At 45.3% G+C, this 26,149-nt stretch overlaps 1 protein-coding gene across 3 annotated transcripts in view; it reads left to right on the top strand.

Moving 5' to 3' along the window:
• LOC119174899 (potassium voltage-gated channel protein Shaw-like) overlaps positions 1–26,149 on the top strand; it is a 124,401-nt gene that overhangs the window by 31,604 nt on the left and 66,648 nt on the right. For 2 of the 3 annotated variants that reach the window (XM_037426025.2, XM_075894961.1), the window contains exon 1: positions 4,497–4,668. The exons of the other annotated variant lie outside the window; for it this stretch is intronic. The gene's annotated coding sequence lies outside the window, so the exon portion shown is untranslated. Of the gene's footprint in view, positions 1–4,496; positions 4,669–26,149 lie in introns of those variants that run through there. 3 annotated transcript variants of the gene reach the window in all.

The raw sequence follows: 26,149 nt of genomic DNA, 5'->3' as shown, positions 1-26,149 counted from the left end.
ACGAGAGGTTGCTACCTACCACTATGACCACTCCTACTACTACATATATTGGGGAGGCACGACCCACGGCTTAAGAAGCTTCGCCCCTAAAAAAAAAAAACACGTGTATTCTTTGTGTGGACCATTTAAGAACGACATATGGCCGCAAAGCAAAACTCTGCTGACGGGTCGCGCGTTCTTAACATGTGTTCGAGCGCATACAGCTGGCTTCATATATCGCGCGACCCTCCAGCGAAATCAGATTTTCTTTTCCATTCTAGAATGAATCTCGCCTTATCACTCGTAACCGTTCGCCGGAATTCGTGACACGACCGGGTGTATACATGATGATGAGAGGTCTCCCAACTCCGCTTTTGATGTTACGTTCTGCACCTGACGTCAGTACTTTTCTTCGTTTAACTGATGCCGTATAGCATATTGGCACCATAAAAAAAAAGCACCTGACGTCTGAGTCGGAACGTAACGTGACTGCCTCTCCCCGCCCCGCATGTGACGTCAGAGTGCCTATGTCGCCGGCGGCGCTGAGTCGGTGTTGCTTTTCTTTTCTCTTTTTAATTAGATGCAAAAACCATCCAATAGAAAGCGTGCATGTTTCGGTTTACGTAAACTTTTGGTTTACGCAGACCCGACTGGCATTCTCTGTTCTCCTGGCGTGCGTCCACATTTTGTAAACACTGTACTCATTAGATATGGCATATTTTGTGGGAAAGAAACACTTATAGTGTGACAGATACGAATGAGGGCCTCTTTTGCGTGGATGGTGGTATTACACAATGACTGAATGTAGTCCTAAAGCCATGGCCTTTCTGTCTTCCAACCTCTAAATTAAAAGCAAATAATAATAACAATAGGTAAATAATTGCGAGGGGAAGCCCATGTTCATCCTCCTTAGTGCACGCTACTTACCTGAATCGACACAGTGCAGTCAAACCTAGTATCGAGTCAGCCAATAAGGAATCAGTAGCAGAGAAAAAATAATGTCCCCCACTCAGCCCACAATACAACTATACGCAACCAAGTACTGCGCCTCTCGACTGCACTGAATTGAACACTCCTGCTCTGTGTCGCATTGAAGAATCAGGGGCTGACATTCAACAAGCAGTGTCATGTCCTGCTTGCAGTCACTGTCACGATGTGGTGCTGGCGTTGTCCACTCGACACGGATTTCCGTATTTCCCCAAGACACCACAGACAAGAAGAAGAGTGTGCACTTTATAAACGTATGGGTATGAATCAGCCAACCCCAATTATTTTCTCTTTTTCGATTATACGCCATCAAAATACGCGCTCCAACGAAAGATACACAAGTAGTACACGTTTTTGCTGCGTTTCCGAAGTGGCCCGGTGGCTATGAGCAATACTTCATCGCGGAGCAGCAACGTGCGGATCAATAGGCCGCGCAGATCGCTGCGGTGAGTGACGCTCTCTTTCACGTCAAGAGCATCCCACCGCAAACGATAAACACAACCGCCAGGCGAAGCATCAGTGCGGCAGCTGGCTATGGAAATGAGGTGCTGATGCGCAGATTTTCTCGCTTCTCCGTCACGCCTCTCCCCTTCTTCCTAACCATCAGCGTCTCTTGCCTCCTCTCCCTCGATCACTGATCCATTCGGCTTCCAAATAGCGGTGAAGCGGGCCCGTCGACGAGGATGCCGATTTACGAGCTGACTACGCAGTCGTGTTAACCTCCGCCGAACCTGGTGGGGCCTTATGCGTCGTGGCCATGGCGGCATTATGTCTTGCCGTTGCTGCGGGGGCCGGCTATCAATTCCACTTTGTTCCGGCTAGGCGCTGCCGTGGCAGGCAGCGCCTCGCTCGGAGAAGACGCGCCGTTGCCAGTTAATTGTGTTGCCTCACTGGAGCCCTCTTTCGCTTTTGCTCGAACACGAGCAAAATATGAATGAACACCCCACACAACGCGCGCGCGCCCTAACATTGCTGCGTACCGTAATATGCGAGAAAAGCACAAAATTTTCGAGAGATTCGTACCGGAGAGATATGATAACGAGGGAAACCCTTTTAGGGGCGAAGCTTCTTATAGCGGCACCCGTTAATCCCCCGTAGTATGTAACAAGTATAACATTTTGACCTCCAAGGTGGTGCCGGTGAGAGAATTCTTCTGTGCGTTGTTGAACAATAAAAAATAGTGCTCAATGTACATGTCAATGGCTGCTAATGGGGAATGAGGGACAGGAGCATTCGGCTTTTAGTTAACGCGCAGGCTGCGATCACTATTAGCAGCCATTGGCATGTACATTGAGCACTATCTGACAAGAAAAAGTTGCTACGTTATACTCGCTGGGTGTAACCTCCTTAGCTTTAGAAAGGTTTAGCGAGCGTTGAGCCGCAGTGCCATGAATACAATGAACTTGTATATACCATGAATGAACTCCAGGTGGTTAAAAATGGGAAGTAGATACGAAGCGCAAGCCGTAAGAAAGTAAAAGCCGAATTCTCCGCCTCTCATTTCCCATTAGCAGCCATTGGCATGTACATTGAGCACTATCTGACTGAAAAAGTTGCTACGTCATACTAGCTGGGCGTAACCTCCTTGGTTTTCGAAAGGTTTAGCGAGCGTTCGGCCGCAGTGCCATGAATACAGTGAACTAGTATATACCATGAACTCGAGGTGGTTAAAGGTGTGAAGTGGACCCGAAGCGCAAGCCGTAAGAAAGTGTGCGTGTGCCACCTCTCGTTTAGTCCTTGGAATGTCCGCTGGATGGCGGTGCTTCTATATGGGGAATATATGATGAAAAGATGCGAGATGGTGGTACTTGGAGTGTTGAATAGATGGACGAACGGGCACGTAGACAGATGCATGGATGGACGCATGAACGGACGCAGGGGTGGCTGCATGGACGAACGCAGGGACGGACGCACGAACAGACGCACGCACGGACGGGCTGACGGACGCATGGACGGTTACACTGACGGACGCATGGACGGACGGAAGCAAGAATGAATGGACGGACGAATTCTTCGCCCCACTCTCCATCATTTACTCTGTGGATATGCTGCCATTTTTTATTACTCTCATTATAGCCGTTATTCTCATATGAGTCATTAAAAAAAAGGACTTATCGCCGGTAATACGATAAAGTTGCGTCACCTTAAACAAAGTATCCGTTTCACGGTAACACCACGTCAAATTAGTTGGTAAAAATTCTTAGCACGAGTTTAGTGGCTCCGAATATCGTTATTTCAGTGCCAGTTGCGCCAGACTGTAGAAGCGTTCATTGCAGTAATGGAAATAATGCGCAGTTCGCACAAACTCAGATAGCTTCTATTTTTCCATTGACAACGATTTGACGAAATAAGAAAGGGGAAAGCTGTAGTTCTAATACAGCGGCACTGAGTTTGCCCACAAATCTATTAGCACCCGCATGAAGAAGATTGTCATGCATGTTTTGGCATGTATAAGTAACGTAAGACTACTATTACTACTACTACTATTACACACACACACACACACACACACAGATATATATATATATATATATATATATATATATATATATATATATATATATATATATATATATATATATATATATATATATATATATATATATATATCAGGACTCTAGGCCGGAACGTCGAAATAAACCACGTTGTGACCGCTCACGGAGGATCTACTGGACTACTTGCAACGCTACGGCCACTCAACCACCATGCCTGCCAATATATATATATATATATATATATATATATATATATATATATATATATATATATATATATATCCTGCCCATGGCAAGTTATTTTTTCACCCACTTGTCTTTCTTCTCATTTACATTACAATTGGCCTATTAACTTCCCCTATACCTTCCTTGGCATTATTGTCTGTTAGATCTCATTATTATATATATATATATATATATATATATATATATATATATATATATATATATATATATATTCCGGTCACCTCACCTCATACCTCATATAGCATCATTAAGATCTATTGTAGCAAGATTGATATCTTGCTAATTGGTAACGATTCATTTTAAGTGCAAAAGGTGGAACTCAGTACTGAACAGGAGCTGGAGAAGAGAGAACGAGAATGCAGGCGTTATTAGAATCTTGTCGTGGCCCGCTCAAGTTTCATGCTGAATGTGGCAGTAAAAAAACACTCGAGTTCCTCTCCCTCGGAGCCCACAAATTCAGCTTAAAAGTGGCGTACACGCACTGAAAACCAACACGCCCGCCGCTCCTTTTGCCTCACAGATGGCGCCTTCGGCGAACAGGAGGCGTCCTACACCTGTCTCCGAAAGATGGAAGTGTCCTTTGTTGAGCACGGCGCGAGTTCCTCTACGCCAGGTTCGTAACCTTTAGACTGCCACGCGAACCGCGCCATTCGAAGGCGTGCCCGTGTCGTTGTTCACGAGCGAGGTATGCGCGCGCTGCTCGCGTCAGACCGCATCGCGCCGGAGCTTCGCCGATGCGGGCGGATCGCCGAGTTGCGTCAGGTGTTCCTTGCATTCGCGAAGGCGCGCCGGTCGAGCTCTGCGTGCACGTTCTCTCGGCACAAATGCCGTCGTGTACGCAAAACGTTCTCGACTTCTACGGTGCGCACTGACGGAGCGTGCGATTCTTGTGTTCCCGGGCTGCGCGCTGAATTGTGTCGCGGCGACTGAAAAACGAGAACACGGCGAGTACTACCGACGGGTAAGCCACTGTTCCTATGGCCTATCTCAAAGGTGGGACTCTGCGTTCCACCTTCGAGGTAGCCCTTCGAAAAAGGCTATGAGCGAAAGGCGATCTCAACCATGGGTGTTTTCAGGATTATGTCTTGGGAGACGCAACGCTGTGCTGTATCATGGTGGAGGGAGAGAGGGGGGTTGGATCATGGCTTGGGCGAGGGGCAAGGGCTTGTGGGGCTTGAAGTGGGGAAGGGATCGGGGCTGGTGTCTCTGTTTCAGGATATTCGTGATCATGACGGCTTGTAGAACGAGAAGTATATAATCGTCCACTGTGATGATGCTTTTTCTTCTTGCTGGCTAAGACCATTTTGTAAATAGTTTTGTCTTTGAATATACGTGTAAAGTATGAAACGAACTATTCACCCAAAGTTACGTCTCGCGTTGCCCTCAATCTCCCAAGAGGCTTTAATAATAACTCATAGCTGATGGCTATACAGTCCACGCGCAACTGTAGCTTAACACTTGAGGTGTCGCGCTGCTAATCTCGAGAACGCGGGTTCGACTCCAGGCCATGGCGGCCACATTCAGATGGAGCTAAAATGCAAACACCCATGTGTTCCCATTCGGGTGCCCGTTTAAGAACCCCGCAGGTGGCAGAAATTTATCCGGATACTCCTCTACGACGTGTTTCATAGTTACATCTCCGATTCGATCCGTAAAGCCTCAGCATGCAGTTATTTCTATTGCTATAAAAGTCTGCTTGAGTGCATCTACGTGGCTTACACATTTTTTTATTCTTATTACTTGGCCAAAGAATAGCCCGGCTGTTAGCATTAGATGCGTAAATTTTTGTCCTTTTAAAAGAGGTCAGTGCGAAAGATGCCCAGCCATCTCTCTCGGTGTCACAAATCCGCTTCGTTTCCTTCATAATCGACGACGCATTCGCGTCTCGTCAGCGTTCGTTGAAGACCGGCATATCCCCGCCCGTACACCGTGAAGGGCGGACCCATTAGATTTCCCCTGGTGGCCGTGAAACCTTGTTTCTTTTTACGACACGACAGCGTCGTGCGCGCATCTTCCTCCGGCTCTCTCGTTTAGCACAGAACGCGATCCCGGCTGCCTCCACCCGCTAATCTTCTTTCCACCAACGACGTCGACGCACGCATAGAGCGCGTCCTATACGACGTCGGCGTTTCGCACGCGCGACATCGCTTTTCTCCCGAACGCCGTCTATCAGGCAAATTAGACGAGATGTACGGGGCGTTCTGACCCTGAGCTCCGACGCGCCAATTTGGTGGGGATGATCAACGTGGTAGAATAATAACGCTCCGCGCGATAACCGCTAACTTTTCGGGCCTTTCGCTTCTCGTAAACTCATCCTATGGAGGTGTTTCTGGTCTTGGGAGTGGGCGTTGTCAGCGAAGAGCAGATGGGTGTGCGCGCGTGGCCAAGGGAGAGTGGCGTGGTTACGCCGTCCCAGCATTCAGCCGAAGGCGTGTTCGTTTTGCAATGTATACTTTGCAGAAGGGATAGATAGATAGATAGATAGATAGATAGATAGATAGATAGATAGATAGATAGATAGATAGATAGATAGATAGATAGATAGATAGATAGATAGATAGATAGATAGATAGATAGATAGATAGATAGATAGATAGATAGATAGATAGATAGATAGATAGATAGATAGATAGATAGATAGATAGATAGATAGATAGATAGATAGATAGATAGATAGATAGATAGATAGATAGATAGATAGATAGATAGATAGATAGATAGATAGATAGATAGATAGATAGATAGATAGATAGATAGATAGATAGATAGATAGATAGATAGATAGATAGATAGATAGATAGATAGATAGATAGATAGATAGATACGAAGAAAAAGGGCAGGTAGGTTAACCAAACTTTGACTTGGTTGTTGCCCTACACATGGAATGGGGAAAAGGTGGAATCATACACAGATATAAAAAAGTAATGCAAGAAGGGAACCTCACAGAGTCTCTCAGACATTCACCTAAAACTACAGGAAAGCGGAAGCCAATTTCCTTTTCCTCTAAGTGGATCTATTGTCCCTGTGCCACAATCCTCGCGAATCTTTCCGCGCCTAATTTGCGAATTTCGAATTGGCTCCAAGATCAAAGACACCTCACCCTAGTTTTGCACTGTCTCCTCGATCGACTCATTATTGAACCAAGGTCACGTGACGTCACGATGGCGTCACATGACACTGCCTACATAATATGATGATCTTTCGAATCACTCGGGTTGAAGTCGCCGAGGTGGAACGCCGGTCAATTTTATTGTTTTCAATAGGGCATGTGAAGATTCCACCTTAAATACAGAAATTACGAGATAAATCTACGTTAAGGGCAGCGCGTACATGATGAAGCAATATGTAAGCAAATATTGTCGCGGAAAGGAAAAGGAGGTCACTGTTTCCTTTCGACTGCGTGATAAGTGAAAGCCGCTTCGTTTTTCGTTTTTCTAGCTGTAAATTTTTGCTTTATTATGTTAGTATAATAATTTTATATGTAGGGTATAACGTCCCAAAACCACCATATGTTTACGAGATGCGCCGAAGTTGTGAGCACCGTAAATTTCGACCACCTGGGGGTTTTTCAACGTGCACTCGTATCTGAGCACACGGGCCTACAGTATTTTCGCCTCCATTCAAAATACAGTGGTTGCAACCGGGATACGATCCCGTGACCTGCGGGTCCGCAGCCGAGCGCATTAGCCACTAGAGCACCGCGGCGGGGCAATCTTTTAATTCAAAGTACTCAAACTCTGTCCTTGTTTGCTTTGGTCTTTCGCTTTCTTGAACGATACATCTATTGTACATACATGTCCTGGGCACTACTCACGCTTCCTTTGACAAGTGCACTGACAGCTTTCACACTGGACATCACATGTCATTCTGTTCTAATACTGTCACTTCATTCATTCGAATTTCAACGTAGAATACTTAAGCTTTGATATTTATCACCTGGGAGTGGCTAGTGGTGTCGCCCTGTAAGTGGCGGCGCTTCTCAGTGTTCTTTTAGCAACGTTTCTCGTATCCGTAATTAGACCGTCGTATGTAATAACATCGAACTCTTTCCTGAAGCGCCTTCTGTTGTTCATATTTGTTTAAATGCCTATACTATAAGACCTGTCACACGCCGGGGTGAGCGTTTGTGTAAGCAATAAACACACAAACAAATATGTAAGCACGGATATGTCATACCAAACGTAATTTTTTATTAAGCTTGGCGGTGCATACGGAGGGACAAGCCGGGTAGCGCGAGATCTCCCCCTGGGTGTTCTCGGGACCTGAATGAGTTGAATTCATGACCATTATTATCAGTACCATAAATTAAACCTACGACGTTCAGTCGAGACCAGTAGTTAATTGTTGGTACGTGAACGTGTCTATCACGTTTTTCACCATCGGCGGTATAGATAACATTCAATGTGGCATACCGAATCGACTTGAAAATGGTAACTCATGCTTCTCCAGAGCCAAGAACGTCACTACACATTTTGTGTGTGTGTGTGTCATGTCGTATAACTGGAGCAAATTTTCGACACTTCAGATATTGAGTCTTTTTCGCATACTTCCTAAATACCGTATCAAGACTTAAAGCAGCCGCCTAAGACGGCTTTCTACGTCACTTAATTTACATTTGCGATATACGTAAATGCTTTAGCAAACCGGTGACGTACTTAACGTAACATACTCCCGAATGCGCATGCTACTTGCACTCGTTTATGAGTATCTCATTATAGGTAAACGGGCACCTTCCTCTTTTTTGAACGCTATAGCCACGACTTAAGGTTGGTGCACACCGGCGACTAGCAGCGGTCGCATGATCATTTGTGACTTGTCGTGAGCAGTCGTGAAAGGTCGCAAACGGTCGCAAAGTGACTGCTTTGGCTAGTCGCTCTTTGTTCGATTTTCAGTCGCGCGACTGCAGTCGCAAAACGACTGGAACCAATCAGCGATGCCGAGAAGTGACACCAGCATTTCTTTGTATGCAGGCTCATGTCTTCTTTGTGTTTTTTTTTTCATTGCGCTGGCCTCCTGTCGCCATATACAAACAAGTGCGTTCCTCTGTGTCTGTGGCACCATGGCCACCATGGAGTACTTGGCTTGGAGATAGCGGGGCGCAGCAGCTCGAGCAAAGTGTCAAATTTACGTGGCGGATTCGCAAGAAGCTAAACACCGCCAAAACGAGGAAAAAATGAATTGTGCACTATCTTCCCCCGCATTCAGAATCGTTTTTTTGTATTGAACGTGACTTGCCACCACCTTCAATGCAGCGCGTTGAGAACGTGTATGTGTTTCATGCCTTGGCACCGACCAAAAACACCGCGTTCGAGACGCGTTTGTGCTGCATTGGAGGCTGTGGCAAGTCAAGTTAAGTTCAAGGATCATTTCTGAACACGTGCCACTCTCTGAAATACTCCTCGTCGTCTTGGCGCAGCTCGGGAGGCAGGTGGCTTTCATGGCCGGGCAACTCTCACGATCGAAGGGACGGTCACACCCACAACCGGCTTTTTTAAAGACCATTGTCTTTCTTGGGGACCTTCGACGCAAAAATTTTGGTCTGCCTGTCTGTCTGTCTTTTTGTCTGTTTGTCCACTCTTACCGGCATCGGGTACTTGAAACGGCTCACCCCATCCGCAGCGACCACCAATGTTGCTCAAGGCTGAGCGTTCATGCTTGTGCAACTGTCAATTAAGAAACAATTATTGCGCATGTCTGGGGCACCATAACAACACGCATATATTCTGCATATGCATCTCTTACTGGAAAACGCATACATAAGTAATTTTAAGGACCGTAGCGCTTATGACGCTGTGCTTACCATGCAACGCTTGCACGGAACGGGGAGTGTTTCCAACGCTTTGCTAAGACGAGATGGTGGTGGCACCTGCCGGTCGCCTCGCGTTCTACACCTTATCACCTCTGAGACGGGCGCACACGGCCACGCGCTTTTTTTTTTTGGAGGCTTCTGTGCTGCCACCGCTAACGCCATGGTATAGCGCACCAGCGCCATGACGATCCGTTGTTTATCGCTTGAATCGAACTCCTTGACGCTGCTGGGAACGCTGTGCGAGAATGGACGAAAACAATAAATGTGGTGCGCTCGGTTTGCTCCGCTCACTCAGCTGGCGGAGATCAGCTTATTGGCGCCGGTCTCTAGAGTTCTCGCTCATAACGAAATGCGGACGTGACTATCAGGTTTTGCGACATCCGGTCGCTCGAATGCATCCTCTGCCGGTGTGAACATCATTCGCTTTTTGGTCGCCAGTCGCAAATGGTCGCGCGGCCGACCACTGCTAATCGCCGGTGTGCACCAACCTTTAGAGCGGCCAGTACCTTGGTATTTCAGTAAATTACTCCTACTACTATTTTTCATAGAACTTTTTCTTAGGTGGGTCGTAGATTCAATCTGAAAAGGGCAACGCTTGCGAACTCGGACTACACAAAGGCACGCGGACACTCAGGCGGAAGCGCTTCTGCGCAGCGTGTCGCACGGGCTGAAAAAGAAAGCGCGTCAGGCTGGCGCGAAAGTGCGTTTTATTATTTTTTCAGCTCCTGATAAGCTAAGCAACTTTTGCAAGCTGGCGAACTCTGCCAACTAACAGCTGAAAGGGGATCAGAGAAGGCACCTGAGCCCTTTCATGCTATGCGCAGAAGAATTGGCACACGGCTTGTCACTGAAGTGCGTCAGAAATAGATAGATAGGTAGATAGACGCTAAAAGTGGCTGCAGTATGCCAAAATAAAAATGCTTCGCACTTAAGAGGGGATGAATAGCACACACAGGTGCGCAACTATACTGCCCATAGCTCTGTTATTTTTAAAGCTAACTTTCAAAAACACTTTGCAAGTTTCTTCAATTGAGATTTTACTACATGTTCTGTGAATCAGGCAAAATTTACATTGTCGTTATAGAAACAATAAAAAATAAAAATGTGACTTTTCTTTCTGAAGGAACATTTGTGGAAAAGACTTTGCATGTAAAGTGACGAAATTTCTGTTGGTTATTATATGTCCCAACGGTATGCTTCTGAACCAAAATCATGATTGTAGGCATGCGCATTATTTGGTTAACATTATAGATGTTTTATGACTAGAGCGTTAGTGACGTTCTCATAAATAATTTTCGTAAAATATCACAATTCTCGTGGCAAAAACATTATTTCTTTTCGGAAAGAGCGCATGATATTCTGAAAAGAAGTTACAAAAGTTTGCATTTGGTAGCTTCGGTGGTTACAGATAAAATGTTCCTTTTCTGATAAAGAGTAGTGTTTGGAGAAAACGCCATTTAAAAGTCGAGTAGCAGCGATGAAGTCACAGGATCAGGTGCGTTTTGGGGCCATTTTCAAATGCTTTCCACTGCTCATAAAAACTCGCCACTTCGTGGAAGCACTTGTCAGTAATGCTGGTATATTGTGCCAAGGAAACTAAAAAATCGCATTTCAAGCCGTCTTAGCTCTCCATTTCCTCTTAAAAACTTGAGGGCCACGAGGCAGAAGGAAAAGATGGACATTTCCGGCTGTTTCGGTAGACAGCGTTGAATTATGAATTATTCGTATTTTTAAAGCGTGCTAACACGCACTCTAGTCTTCGACCACATACAGCGACGATGGCTGGGGAATTTTTTCTTTACTTCAGATCTAGTGACCCCTAAACTTGGATGCCAACTCAACATTCCATTTTGCAAACTGTCCACGCAAGGAAATGCCATCATGTTTTATTCAGAGAATTTGGACAGTCAATACATACCGGAAGAAAAAAACAAAACAAAGCAAAAAAAAGCGTAGCAGCAGACGCATAGTTGAGATGTTCCAGATATGACGACCTAATTCACATTTTGTTTTTCTTTTGCCCCATATATGTGACATGTTAGTCTTGAGAAGGTGTCAGCTTTTGCAATGATCTTTTGAAAACAGCAGTTACATCCAGAACGTTTCGTCTAGCTCGAACGGCTATGACAACTCCCCTTGCCAGTTTTGATTTTTCGTGTCGACACCTTGGCAGGTCGCAGCTGTCGTCAAAGCGTCGCAGCACATCCTCGTCACAGACACAGAGCGCATTCGATTTGCTCCACACGCGCGTAAACATGGGCTGCTTACCGGAGCAACAGCTGGTCGCAATAAACCGCCACTGTGAAGGACGCCAAAAAGGACCATGTTTTGTTTCTTTTCTTGTCGTCTATATAATATCGCTGAAATAAATACGGTGACTAACCAAAGCAAGAGATCCAACTATAAATTTAGCAAAACCGGAATGTTATTGGGACGCAAAGACAGACACATAGCTCAATCGGCACGGGGTGCAAGAGGTGGGCCCTCCCTATCGGCACATCGATTGGTTCTGATCGATTGCAACGTCTCTGCGTCTCGCCAATCGGACCGTGTAACCGGGGAGAGAGTGCAGCCGTCACGGCGCCATCTCGAATCGAAGACTGTCACCGCCCCCTCCACCCCTCTCTTCTTCCCTGCTCTAACATCAATGACGGTATATCCATCGTGCGATACATTTGGTGCAGCCATAACTATAGGCGCCGGTGTGTCGGCGTGGTCTTGGCCTCACTACGCGCTGTAACTCGGCCAAGCGGTACGGTCCTCATCGGTCAAGTCAGGTTTAGCCGAGGTCACTCGTAGGCTCGTCCGAAGTGCGCCCGACGAAATCAGCGTGTGCGTACGTCTGTGCGTGTGTAAGAGACGAAAGAAGGTGCAATGTTGGCTCGTGTTCCGCAATATCACCGCCGTGGACAAACCGAAATGGACACTATGGCACACACACACGTTAGTGATGTGCGCTGTTGGAAACCACCGTGAAATATTGTCAGTACTGTACACTGTACAGTACTAACAATATTGGTCGTATTGTACGTAGTGTAAGTATTGTACGCTACACTGTACAGTACAATACTGTAAGTGTTGTACTGTACACCTTTGAAAATATATCTCTACAGGCACAACTGAAAAACACGATTCCGATGTGTCCTTTGAATGAACATGGCACAACGTGCGTTCTTTAAAATATGTGGAATTACGTACTCACCTGTAGTTCATGTACCGAAATAGACGTCACCATTTGCTTACGTGGGATGCTACGTATATCTCCTTATTCTCGCAAAGTTTCCTTTGTCGTCATATCATATAGTGTTACGTCATTATGTGCTTGCTGTATGCCATTTTCTGCTTAATCTGCGAAAATCACCTTAGAATCACCTGAAGAAACTTTTGGGGGACTTTTGAGATAGAAAAAGCAGTTGTACATACATACATACATACATACATACATACATACATACATACATACATACATACATACATACATACATACATACATACATACATACATACATACATACATACATACATACATACATACATACATACATACATACATACATACATACATACATACATACATACATACATACATACATACATACATACATACATACATACATACATACATACATACATACATACATACATACATACATACATACATACATACATACATACATACATACATACATACATACATACATACATACATACATACATACATACATACATACATACATACATACATACATACATACATACATACATACATACATACATACATACATACATACATACATACATACATACATACATACATACATACATACATACATACATACATACATACATACATACATACATACATACATACATACATACATACATACATACATACATACATACATACATACATCGTATCTACGAACTGAAAAGCATTTCATTACACGATGAAGCAAATAGGCAACAAACACAACAAGCGGGAAACACATGAGTGAATTCTGAGTAAACAAACTATGGAATTCAACTTCGGAAACACGCGCAACCCTTCCTTTCAGTTTTCCACGCTTTTTTTCAGCCTTTTCGTTGATTCCAATCAATAAAATATTGTCAAACGTACTTTACCATCAACAGTAGCGTTAGCTACTCTTCGTTTCATATTGCTGCCTCTGACGGGCCCGCTTAAGCTCGTTTCTCTTTTTCGCTTGCCTCGCGGTAACTTGATGTACTCGCTTCTACTTCAAATTCTCATTATAATCTTTCTATTCCGAGCATCTTTCCCGCTTCGAGTGTTCGCAGATCCGTTCAATGGCAATCACCGAAGCGACTATTCAATTACTCACTGCTTCGCGCCGGAACCAAGCTGTCTGAATGAGACCGGAAAGAATGTCTTCCTGAATTCGGAAGTGCGTAAGATTGGTTCTGCACGGTGTGTTACAATTCGATCTGAAGCATTTCAATCGGGCGTGCTTTTCAATTGCGTGCATGAAAGAGTATATAGGAAGGGCTGCTTAAACTTGCGTCAGGGCCAAGTGAGAACTACACTGCAAGCTTGTTGCTTGGTCAAAGTGTGTAAGTTGTGGTTTTTAAGCATATAAGTACGAAGATGAGCAAGCGTGATCTATCTATCTATCTATCTATCTATCTATCTATCTATCTATCTATCTATATATATATATATATATATATATATATATATATATATATATATATATCTGTCTATATATATATATATATATATATATATCTGTCTGTCTGTCTGTCTGTCTGTCTGTTTGTCTAGTCGACCTATTGTACCGTTTTGCACGAATTTATTTGTCTGATGAGCGAGGGCTAGAAACTGGCGACTGTTGTGGAGGTTAAACCCTTCAATGTGCACAACATGTTAAAAAATAAAGCAATAAAGAACAGTTCCGTCACAAGGGCAGAATATTGAATGTGATAACAACCGTAATTGGAGTTTCACACAACGAACTTCAAGCCGCTCGAAACTTGCAGCGCGCTGCTTATGAAGAAAAGGCGCACGAAAGGAATGCACACAAGTTGAGCGCGAATTAAAACTGTCACAGCTTGAAGTTGCAGCGCGCTGCTGAAACATGGAGGACGCACAAAATCAGCTCTCTGGTATATTAAACAAGACGAGCACGAACGAACTGTCATATTTTTTATTTGTTTTGTGTTTGAGCAGTGTGCTATAAGTGTCTACTGTGTACCACTATGCACAACCAACTAGGCCCTCCCTTTGTTCTTCTAGCTGGCAGTTTCCTTCTTTCGCAAACGTGGCCGCTGCAGCGAGCGAAGTGATTTTGGTGCGCTCTGTAACTTCAAAGCAAGCTTGGCGCAGAAAGCACAATGCATGTAGAAACAACCGCCCTCATGAGATAATCACACGGGCTTTCTAATATTTAATTTTTTCCTGTGATAGCAATCCCAAATATACAGGCGAACTCCCGCTGCGAGGCAAAGTACAGGTGGTACAGGTAAGAGGTGCGCGCCGTGCATCGCAACTCAGGCGAAGAACTAGCAGGGACATTAAAGCGACGACATTTAAAACAGGCCCTTCTCGCCATCTCGCTATAGTGATGAATCAAAGACCTTGAAGCGCCTCCGAGCTTTTCGTACTACCGGTGGTGGTAATAATAATAATAAAATAATAATAATAATAATAATAATAATAATAATAATAATAATAATAATAATAATAATAATAATAATAATAATAATAATAATAATAATAATAATAATAATAATAATAATAATATCCGGAGGTTTACGTCCCAAAACTGCCCTATGATCATGAGAGACGCCGTAGTGGAGGGCTTGCTTTAACGTACACTGGCATCCAACCGTATGGGTTTTAGCCCTTTCGCCTCCAACTTAATGCGACTGCCGCGGCCGAGATCAAACCCACGACATTTGGGTCAGCAGCCGTGCACCATAGTCACAGTTCCACCGAGGCGCAATACCACCAGTCGTAAATGGTGCGTATAAGTAGCTCACCGTTGGTCTGCAGAAGGAAGTGCACTGACGGCGCGCCGTGGAGCGAGAGGTCACCGGTTCGAATCCCGGTCACGTGGTTCAGCAAATATTTTTCCTCAATCATTTTCTTTGTGGCTTTCATATACATGTGCGTAAATGTACACAAACGGAAAATGACGGTGATGGCAAAGACCCACCGAGAGCTTCCAATTACTTGCAACTATAAACCATGGCATGAAGAAAACGGCATGCAGAAACCAAGCTTCAAGAAACAAAAAAATATATGTGTGACTCCTTTAGGGTAGTATTGACTATCCATGTGATGAGCCACATTGAACCTCTTCTTGGCCACATGACTCTCAGATGAGAGTATAATGACACCCACGGAGAATCGACGTGTGTCTTTAGAGAGAGTCATTCATTAGGCAAGCCAGAATTCTTCCTTCGAAAAGGTCAAAAGAATTTTTTTCTTAAAGTGCAGCAATGCGCGAGATAAGCAAGCATGTGTGCGTGTAAAAAAAAAACAAGAGCTGCCTGAACGGAATAACGAAAATGGCACCGGTAGACGCGAAGATGCGAGGGAAAACCCATGGAGTAATAACGGGACGTAGCAGTACGTAAGTGAAGCGACACTAAGCGCCCGTACAAAAAAAAAAAAGAAACATCATGGCGAGGACTACGACGGGGTAACGATGGTAGAAGAAAAGACGACCGCCATATGCAGAAGGCCCCAGAACGGGCGTGCAATAGAAATAAAAAAAAATCTGTAGCTAAAGGAAGAACGCGCGTATGCTATAGGCTGATTGGGCCAGAGTGATGCGCGAGAAGGAGCGGAGTGCCGCCGTCCTTTTTGATCAGACGACGCATTTGTCCCCTGCACGTCCCCGATAAATATTCATCGGCCGACAGGGCGTGCGGGAGGCCTGTGACGTCATTAGGTCGTTGTCTCTTCCCGCTGATGGCAGTGGGAGAATAAAGGACGCATAGAGAAAGCCCGCTGAGCAGAGGGAATCGGCGAAGGCGGTGAAAAGAATCACAGGGGAAGAAGGCACTGTCGGTGCGGCTGTAGACTTATCGTGGCAAATCATCTTGGATGCCCTCGATTATCCCGTCTAAGATTGCTTTCGCGGTCTTTCTAGGCACCATCGCCATACTTCACTTAGTGGTCTGATGTCCTTCCGTCGTCTGTAGTCTTTTTGTATTCTATTTACGTAAATAAAGGGATGCATATATCAGGCACGATCACACGCAGAGTATGATATGTTTTTTTTTCTCTGTTTCCTGGTTTAAGCTGATTCCGATAGTCCCCTTCATTCATAAGCATGATCGTCGCAAGCGAGGCTTGTTGCGAGTTACACGTCTCGGTCGCGACTGTGCCGGCATTGTACGCAAAAAACCCATTGACGGCGAGGGTATACACCTATTCCACGTTATAGAACTATTCTACGCCAAGGTATTTGGTGCGGAAACTTCAAGATGGCATCACCACTGCATTTGTTTTTCGTACGTTTTTTCGCTTACCAAATGAAGCGGCTGCTCACAGTAAGAGTTGACGTTTTAGTATCTTGAAAAGCTAATTTACTTATACAATAAATACCATTTTTTTTCTCTCTCTCTCTCCAATGTCCCTTTATATGTACGTTTCGCGTGAACTTATCATTGTGTATGAGTGTTGTTCTGGGAGTCACTTGCTAGACAACACGCGAAGACAGCCGCTGGGGTCTATCACTTCAATTTGATCATACGGTGTGTGATGCAAGCGCGTCATTACTAATATGGTCAAAACAATGTCAAACCAGGACACGTATTGCATGAATCTATATGCAATATTTAGTGCACTAATCTGACAGAAAATTGCCTACTCTGCGCCAGTTCTCCCCAACATCTCTCAGACGTCTCTACACCGACTTCAGCTGTTACAAGCACGAAGCTTACGCATATGTCTGGGGGTTCCACAGGCAGAATCAAGTTCCCTGACACCGGCAAATGCACGAGAACCCAACTTTATAGTAATTAGAAATGTGGAGACAAATCGGCACCTTTTTAGACTAGTCACGCAACACCTTTCACATCCGCTCATATCCAACATCGTGAATCGTGCCGGAGTGCAAATACGCTATGTGTACCAACACTACATTTCCCGGCTTCCTGTGTCGACACATTCACCACTAGACAAAAACTACCCGTCATGGCTGCTTGGGCTACCAACTATTGAAAAGTCAATAGAAGGACTTCGCAACAAACATGAAGTGCCAATCGTTGCCGCACAGCAGTTGGCATCCCATCGTCTGTTTGACAGGTACCAAGGATACACTCACGCTACACTGACGGACCCGTCACCAGAGAGACAGCGACATCAGCATTTATAACTCCGGAATTACACGAAAAATATGCATTTCGGTTGGGTTACCTCTTCTCTTCAACAACGTCGGAGCTCGTAGTGATTTTGCTAGCCATAAGCTTTAATAAACTGTCAACGACACCTAGAAAATGGGTGGTAATTACAGACTCTCTGGCAGCACTCGCATCGAGTGGCAGCACTCTCTGGCAGCAACTCGGGCTGAGAGACAGAGACTGTTTTGGAACGCCTTACTGGGGATTCAGAAAGTTGTATATATCATTGTACCGCCAATTATTTGAAACGTGACACAAGTGATGGAAGTCTAGTTTTTAGATACAAGATTTTAGTTGCTACAAATTCCGGAATGCCTAAATACAGTCGCAAGGCTTGCCTCTCGGGGATTACAAGAGGGCAAAGCTTATAAGCCGTAGCCCCAGCGTATAATATACATCCAAATTCAAGGACTGGCCAAATGTACATGCAGTATACTGACAAACGCATTTGCCTTCGCACACCAAAGCGGCTATGACTAATCTTGCGTAGCAATCCAGCCGCACGAACGCCCTTTGATGCATGAAATTCTATGCCTTCTCCACACTTCACACGAGAAAGGGCATCATGTGACGTTTCAGTGGCTGCCAAGTCACTGCGGCGTCATAGGAAACGAACATGCCGATACTGCCGCGTGGGCAGCTCTTGAAGAAGCACGAGAAGAAGCCATACCACTTTCACGGACCGATGCAGCCAATGGTCTTCGACGATTTGCGCGTGAAATCACGTTTCCACTATGGTGCCCACCAAGCAACGAGACAAATCGTCAACAACATCTGTCCTGTATGATGGCTCTCCGCATGCCCACTGGTCTCGACCGAAGAGAAGCCACCCTTCTTCATCGCTTATGGCTAGGAGTGGCATTTACAAAATCTTATTCCTTTGTCATAGGAATTGCCGACAACGCTCTCTGCGATGCCTGTCATTGCGAAGAGAAGCTACACCACATCCTGTGCGACTGTCCGTTGTATGACATCCAGAGGCAGTCACTGGCGTCCGTCCTTGCGCGCATCGACAACAGCCAAATGTCTGTGGACACTATTCTGTCAAGTGCCCGATAGAAGACATTGCAACAGAAGGCGACAAAAGCTCTCTTGAAATTTCTACACGACATGGACTTGAACAAGCGGCTGTAACAGCAATGTCACACACCGCGAAAGACAATACTATACAATGACAAAGTGTGCGCACGTGTGCTGCCGAATGTGCTGTGTTTATCTTTCTTCCTTCTCTGCTTTCGATCTTTCATCTCGCCCATCCCCCTCCTTTGCTCAGGGTAGCAAACCGGCTGCCTATAGGCTGGTTAATCTCCCTGCCGTTCTTTTTCTCCTATTTTCCTTCCTTCCTTCCTTCCTTCCTTCCTTCCTTCCTTCCTTCCTTCCTTCCTTCCTTCCTTCCTTCCTTCCTTCGTCATGCGGTGTCCCGGACTAAGGACGCCGACCATGTAGCGGGGTCATGCTTCGGCCCCGTACCTCTCTCTTTTACAATAAATGTTTTTCATCATCATCATCATCCTTCCTTCCTTCCTTCCTTCGTCATGCGGTGTCCCGGACTAAGGACGCCGACCATGTAGCGGGGTCATGCTTCGGCCCCGTACCTCTCTCTTTTACAATAAATGTTTTTCATCATCATCATCATCCTTCCTTCCTTCCTTCCTTCGTCATGCGGTGTCCCGGACTAAGGACGCCGACCATGTAGCGGGGTCATGCTTCGGCCCCGTACCTCTCTCTTTTACAATAAATGTTTTTCATCATCATCATCATCCTTCCTTCCTTCCTTCCTTCGTCATGCGGTGTCCCGGACTAAGGACGCCGACCATGTAGCGGGGTCATGCTTCGGCCCCGTACCTCTCTCTTTTACAATAAATGTTTTTCATCATCATCATCATCCTTCCTTCCTTCCTTCCTTCGTCATGCGGTGTCCCGGACTAAGGACGCCGACCATGTAGCGGGGTCATGCTTCGGCCCCGTACCTCTCTCTTTTACAATAAATGTTTTTCATCATCATCATCTTCCTTCCTTCCTTCCTTCCTTCCTTCCTTCCTTCCTTCCTTCCTTCCTTCCTTCCTTCCTTCCTTCCTTCCTTCCTTCCTTCCTTCCTTCCTTCCTTCCTTCCTTCCTTCCTTCCTTCCTTCCTTCCTTCCTTCCTTCCTTCCTTCCTTCCTTCCTTCCTTCCTTCCTTCCTTCCTTCCTTCCTTCCTTCCTTCCTTCCTTCCTTCCTTCCTTCCTTCCTTCCTTCCTTCCTTCCTTCCTTCCTTCCTTCCTTCCTTCCTTCCTTCCTTCCTTCCTTCCTTCCTTCCTTCCTTCCTTCCTTCCTTCCTTCCTTCCTTCCTTCCTTCCTTCCTTCCTTCCTTCCTTCCTTCCTTCCTTCCTTCCTTCCTTCCTTCCTTCCTTCCTTCCTTCCTTCCTTCCTTCCTTCCTTCCTTCCTTCCTTCCTTCCTTCCTTCCTTCCTTCCTTCCTTCCTTCCTTCCTTCCTTCCTTCCTTCCTTCCTTCCTTCCTTCCTTCCTTCCTTCCTTCCTTCCTTCCTTCCTTCCTTCCTTCCTTCCTTCCTTCCTTCCTTCCTTCCTTCCTTCCTTCCTTCCTTCCTTCCTTCCTTCCTTCCTTCCTTCCTTCCTTCCTTCCTTCCTTCCTTCCTTCCTTCCTTCCTTCCTTCCTTCCTTCCTTCCTTCCTTCCTTCCTTCCTTCCTTCCTTCCTTCCTTCCTTCCTTCCTTCCTTCCTTCCTTCCTTCCTTCCTTCCTTCCTTCCTTCCTTCCTTCCTTCCTTCCTTCCTTCCTTCCTTCCTTCCTTCCTTCCTTCCTTCCTTCCTTCCTTCCTTCCTTCCTTCCTTCCTTCCTTCCTTCCTTCCTTCCTTCCTTCCTTCCTTCCTTCCTTCCTTCCTTCCTTCCTTCCTTCCTTCCTTCCTTCCTTCCTTCCTTCCTTCCTTCCTTCCTTCCTTCCTTCCTTCCTTCCTTCCTTCCTTCCTTCCTTCCTTCCTTCCTTCCTTCCTTCCTTCCTTCCTTCCTTCCTTCCTTCCTTCCTTCCTTCCTTCCTTCCTTCCTTCCTTCCTTCCTTCCTTCCTTCCTTCCTTCCTTCCTTCCTTCCTTCCTTCCTTCCTTCCTTCCTTCCTTCCTTCCTTCCTTCCTTCCTTCCTTCCTTCCTTCCTTCCTTCCTTCCTTCCTTCCTTCCTTCCTTCCTTCCTTCCTTCCTTCCTTCCTTCCTTCCTTCCTTCCAAGACATAGAGCAGTCTTAAACATAAATATGCATTTCATCGGCTCTACTTGTGGAATATTCTACAGATGATAACAAAGCGATATACGAATAAAGTCTTTCAAAGGAAATGGAAGTAGAGAGCATTTTCTGACATTTATATGCAGATGTATTTGATCAAGCCACCTTTCTAGAGCTTATAAGTATGACTGTAGTACTTGGTATATACTGTGAATATTGTCAGCCGCAGAAGAAAAGCGATGTCATCCGCATAAACATATGCGCGTATATCCTGGTGTCGTTTGATAGAACTCATGAGTATAGTAAATAAAACTGGATAGAGAAGTGCTCCTTGCAGAACGCCTCTTTATTGCGCGTACGTAGACGAAGAAAGGCCATTTTATGGAAACAATAGAACATTATATTGCGCAAGGATTCCACAATCCATTCCTGAATGTACTTTGGGAAGTTCATGTTGAGGCAGCTGCTTCACTAATTACATGCTCAACGCTGTCATACGCTTTCGCGATGTCCAACGTGACTAATGCGGCATACTTTCTTTCACGCCGAGCTAATTAAATGTGACTCTCAATATCTATAAGGAGATGCGGCTGAGCTTTTTTTTTCTTTCTTTCTTTCTTCGCATTCATCGCGGGTTCCTTCTATTTCATTCCATCATCGCCACCGACCTTTCACCAAACGCTGTGGTGCGTTGTGGTACGCACCACAGCGTGTTGGTGCGCTGTGGTACCTTGACGGAACGGTGTTAATAAGGCGCTAATTAACAGCGGCAGTCGTTTGCTCCTACACAGCTCCTCCGTTTTGTCGGGCAGCATATCGCTCTGCTTCTATTGCGCTCGTACTAGCAGCGGTGCCCACAGTACTCCCTTTTTATTTGGCCCTCAGCATCTCACTTCTTAAATACTCAAGCTCCCATGCTCTTAATATACCCACAATTTAGATACCACCAGGCTTAAAAATTTATTTCGGTCTCATGATAAATATGGTAGGCCTACTTAAGAGCGTAGAGAAAAATGAGAAGCTGCGCACATCAGAACATATCGCTTATCAATGAAAAGAGAAAGAAGTTCAACCTTTTTTTTTTGCTTTTCCCTACGCGCAATTTAAAATGTATTGAAATCGCGGGACTTGCGCAGTATAGAAGCTTCCAGCCTGTCTCCGTGTTCAAGACCACCGGGATATGATCGCGCTCACTTAGGCACGTTCGCTAAACAAGTCTCAAAATTAAGAACGCAGCTCCCTCTCACGTAAAACGTTCAAAACATGAAAACACGAACATTAAACTTAGTTTTCTTCTTAAGGAAGAGATCATTACGTTCTCTTCTTAAGATTCTATATTCGAAGCAGCCACGCACGAAAGGGCGTCACAGCGTTAACAACACTCTCACATCTCCCCCCTCACCTTCTTCTTTTCCGGCCGACCTTCAAGTTCGTAACGTCCACAATTACTACACCCTCGCACCACCGAGTGCCGCCGGGTGGGCACAAATTGCGTCATCTGTGATTCACTTTAGCGTAACCTCATCACGACAGCGTTTTCGCAGGGAACCGCACGGACGCTCATTAGCATGACGAAGCGGTGCGCCCTTAGGACACCCCGGTATACGCGCTTAAGTGGCGAATTCGCCGGTTCCTTCATGCAGTTAGGTAACGATAGTGAGACGCTTAAGCTCGCTCAAATGGAAGCCCGACCTTTTGCACTTAACGTAGCGATTAGTTAAATAGCAGTAACGCTTCGTCTCGTGAGTCTTCTGGGTGTAATTGTGCTAGTACCATCGGCTTTCCATTCACTTTCTTATGACTAACAAAAGCGCAAATTGTAATTGAGGGATTACTTTAAAAGCCGGCAGTTTCTATAACATCTCTGGCGCGCGGGGACATGTCTACTGTAGCACTTTGCAAAACACTTTGTAAAAAACAACGAAGCTCTGCGACTCGGTTTCATTGCACCACATGCTCTATGAAGAAAAAAGAAGAAAAAAAAGCATGCGTTACTCTATTGGATGAGTCCTTACTGGCCCCATTTATGACTCTTTGAAAGAGACACTCTCGAGTCCCGTGGCTTTCTGACGAGAGTGCAATTGTCTCCTAAGGGAGCTCAGGTGTCTATTTAAAAAAGAGTCATATATAGTTGCCAAGGCAGCACTCATAAACACAAAAAGGAGTCGTTACTTTTTTCTTTGTTGAATGTCAATGCAGCAGAAACGGGGAGAGGGCGTGCTCAACGCTACTTTGTGCGTAGTTTGTATGTTTTCGTGCTTAAATATATACGTGCCAAGTCCAAAAACTTTTTGTTAAGGGGTGAAGGTGGGGCTATACGCTTGCTTTCCTGCTACACAACTGGAATGCTATTATGTTGACGTGCTCTTAATTTTTTCTTCCTTGAATTGAAAAGAACAAAAGATGGAAGTATAAGAAAGGGGAGGGGGTGGAAAGACTTAAGTAATAAAAAAACTATAGAAAAACATTCGCAAATGAAAGAAAGCACGAAAGGGAGATTCAAGAAAAGGTAAACAATATTGGCAGCAAATCCTCGCAAATAGTAGTGACGTTAACGCAGTTAACATTTTACCCCGTGAGTTGGCGTGCAAGTTGGACACGCTTGTATATGATAATTACAACTTAGATCTGTGGGAACGATAATGAGAAAAAAAACATAAGTTCAAGAAAAAGTTGTCTTATAATTAGCTATGCAGTTTGAAGTTTACCCTTTTAAGGTACGTCTCCTCCACGCCCAGTGTACAATATGAGCAGAAAATACGAGCTCCCGCCGTTATGGTCTCGACTCCTGGCCATCAGGTCGCGGTACCGAATCGTGGCCTCAGCAGCCTCTTCTAGACGGAGGTGGAATGTTAGAGGCCCGTATATTTAGATATTGGTGTACGTTAAAGAACCCCAGGTGATCGAATTGGCCGGAACCTTCTATTGCGGCACTTCTCAAAATGATATTGTGACTTCGATATGTAAAACATCAACAATGGTTACTAAAAAAATACGAGTGATCATTCGTTTAAAATACGGTTTTAGAAATGTGTGGTGTTTCGTCAGCTGTGCATTGTCTCCAAGAATACTAGGCATAGAATAAATACATATAGTACGTTACCTAGGACTTTCTAGGTATATGCATTTGCGCGTCCACACTTCGTGTGCACATACTTAAACGCACAAGTGTCCATTTGTTCAAAACTCTCGTCACTGCTTCAATTCACGTTATCGTAACGTGTAGCAGCCTTTTGTTGGCTGCTCATGACAGCAAGGAGAGGGCGATGAAACAAGTAATGAGCGATATAGTGAAGAGATCCCGCCGCTAAGCCTGAAGGGGTTATTTTGTCTGATCTGATAGCTTTGCGGCACCTGGTGGAACAGATCGCCAATACGTGTTTCTATCAACGTGTCCTCTAACATTAGCTTAGGCAGTGTGCGAAACACAAACTTAACCCGGTGCAAGGTGCGAGTGCTGTTGTCAGACGCCTAAGACAGCGATTAGCACCAGATTTTTTTTTTTTTGAGCGACGAAGCGCCTCGGGGTCTCGGCGTGTGACGTCGTCGTCACGGTTAAGTAATAAACGGGCATGCGCCACAAAATGGAAGAAGTCCCACTAGTCACCACCGGTCCGTATCACGCACATTAGGAGTTAGCGGATCGTCGTTACTGCGTGAAACATTATGTTTGGCCGAGCAGAAGGGTCAGAATCCGCGATCAAATTCACCAAGGCGCCCATGTTTCTTAGCTAAAACGAGCGACGCAAACGTGGATCTAAACGGTAAAGTAATCTGCTTGAAACGCCACTTTCTGATTCCTATCTGCTGTTCTAGACGACAGCAACAAAACATCGTTCACAAACAAGCTCTTACGGAGGGTAGCTTCCGGCTTGACGGAGGCTCTTGTCTATACTTCGGCTCCTTCTTCAGCAATTTTTCACCGTTATTCCAGCAATACCTTCGGTAGAAGTTTCTCAGCATCCCCAAAATCTTTGAAGTTATTACCTTTCCATCTTCACTGTTTGAGGACGACAACTTTGTGTAAAGCAAGAAGAAAATAAAAAAAAATGGAAGTGAGAACGGCAAATGTGAGAATCGGGAACTAGGGTATCACTCGCTCGCAATGCTCACACGTCTTGAGGGAAAGCGCCCCAGGGCATAGTAAAACTGAAGGGGTATTCTCGGTGCAATATAACCAAAGGCTGCCGAGTAATCGTCGCAACGGGATTTGGCGATCGTCGATGGTCGAATGGCCGCGGGAACGTGAACCCTTTTTATTTTTCCTCTTCGCAGTATTGCGCCAAGTAAAGAGCGTTTATTTCCTCCTCCTTCGTGTCTTTTTTTAACTAGTTGCTCGGTGAATGCTTCCGGTGACGTGTCACGTCTTTGAGATTGCATGCTTCGCTCGAATTCGTAGGTGCTGAAACTGGAGGTTTCACACAGCTAACCCACCACATAATCCTTCCTTACTTCATAAAAGAAAAAAAGAAGACACTTTAAACATTTTTGATTGAGATGTACGCCTACGGGCAAGCCTCTTCACTAAAACCGTTGCCCCCCCCCCCTCTCACCCTCTTTGACCATCTCCCGCTTTGTTCGGTGACTTCCTGTTCGGGAGACTAGTTCGAAAGCCCGAGCTCCGACTGAGGTTGCGCCAAATTTCAATGTGCCGTCTGACCATACTGTGCAAGAGTAAACACCAGTCGAGTTTCCTACCTTGTCCTTTTCATTTAATCCCACTGGTTTTCTGCTCCCGATGTACCATACGTTTTTTTCTTGTTCTTCTGTTCTCAATGAGAAAAGCTAGCGACTCGATATCGCGTCCAGTGAACATATCAACAGGCTGTCGTCAGCAAAAAAACAAACAGCAACAGAGACGCTGCAAACACTCTAGCACTTCCCGATTTCCTCGACTAATTGCCTTCCTGTAGGCTCTCACTGACAGAATCTCTCCCCATTGACAACCAGTGTGTTAAGAAATACGGCGAACTGCAAACGAAATGAACAGAGGGTGATAGAGAAGCGAACACGAAAGGGAAAAAAAAAAGAAGTGAGGAGTCAATCGTGTCCAGCG

Source organism: Rhipicephalus microplus, chromosome 5 (genome assembly GCF_043290135.1).
Source record: "Rhipicephalus microplus isolate Deutch F79 chromosome 5, USDA_Rmic, whole genome shotgun sequence".
Classification (NCBI taxonomy): Eukaryota; Metazoa; Arthropoda; class Arachnida; order Ixodida; family Ixodidae; genus Rhipicephalus; species Rhipicephalus microplus.
The sequence above is the reverse complement of the archived record's forward strand: the minus strand, read 5'-3'. Positions and strand labels throughout refer to the sequence as shown.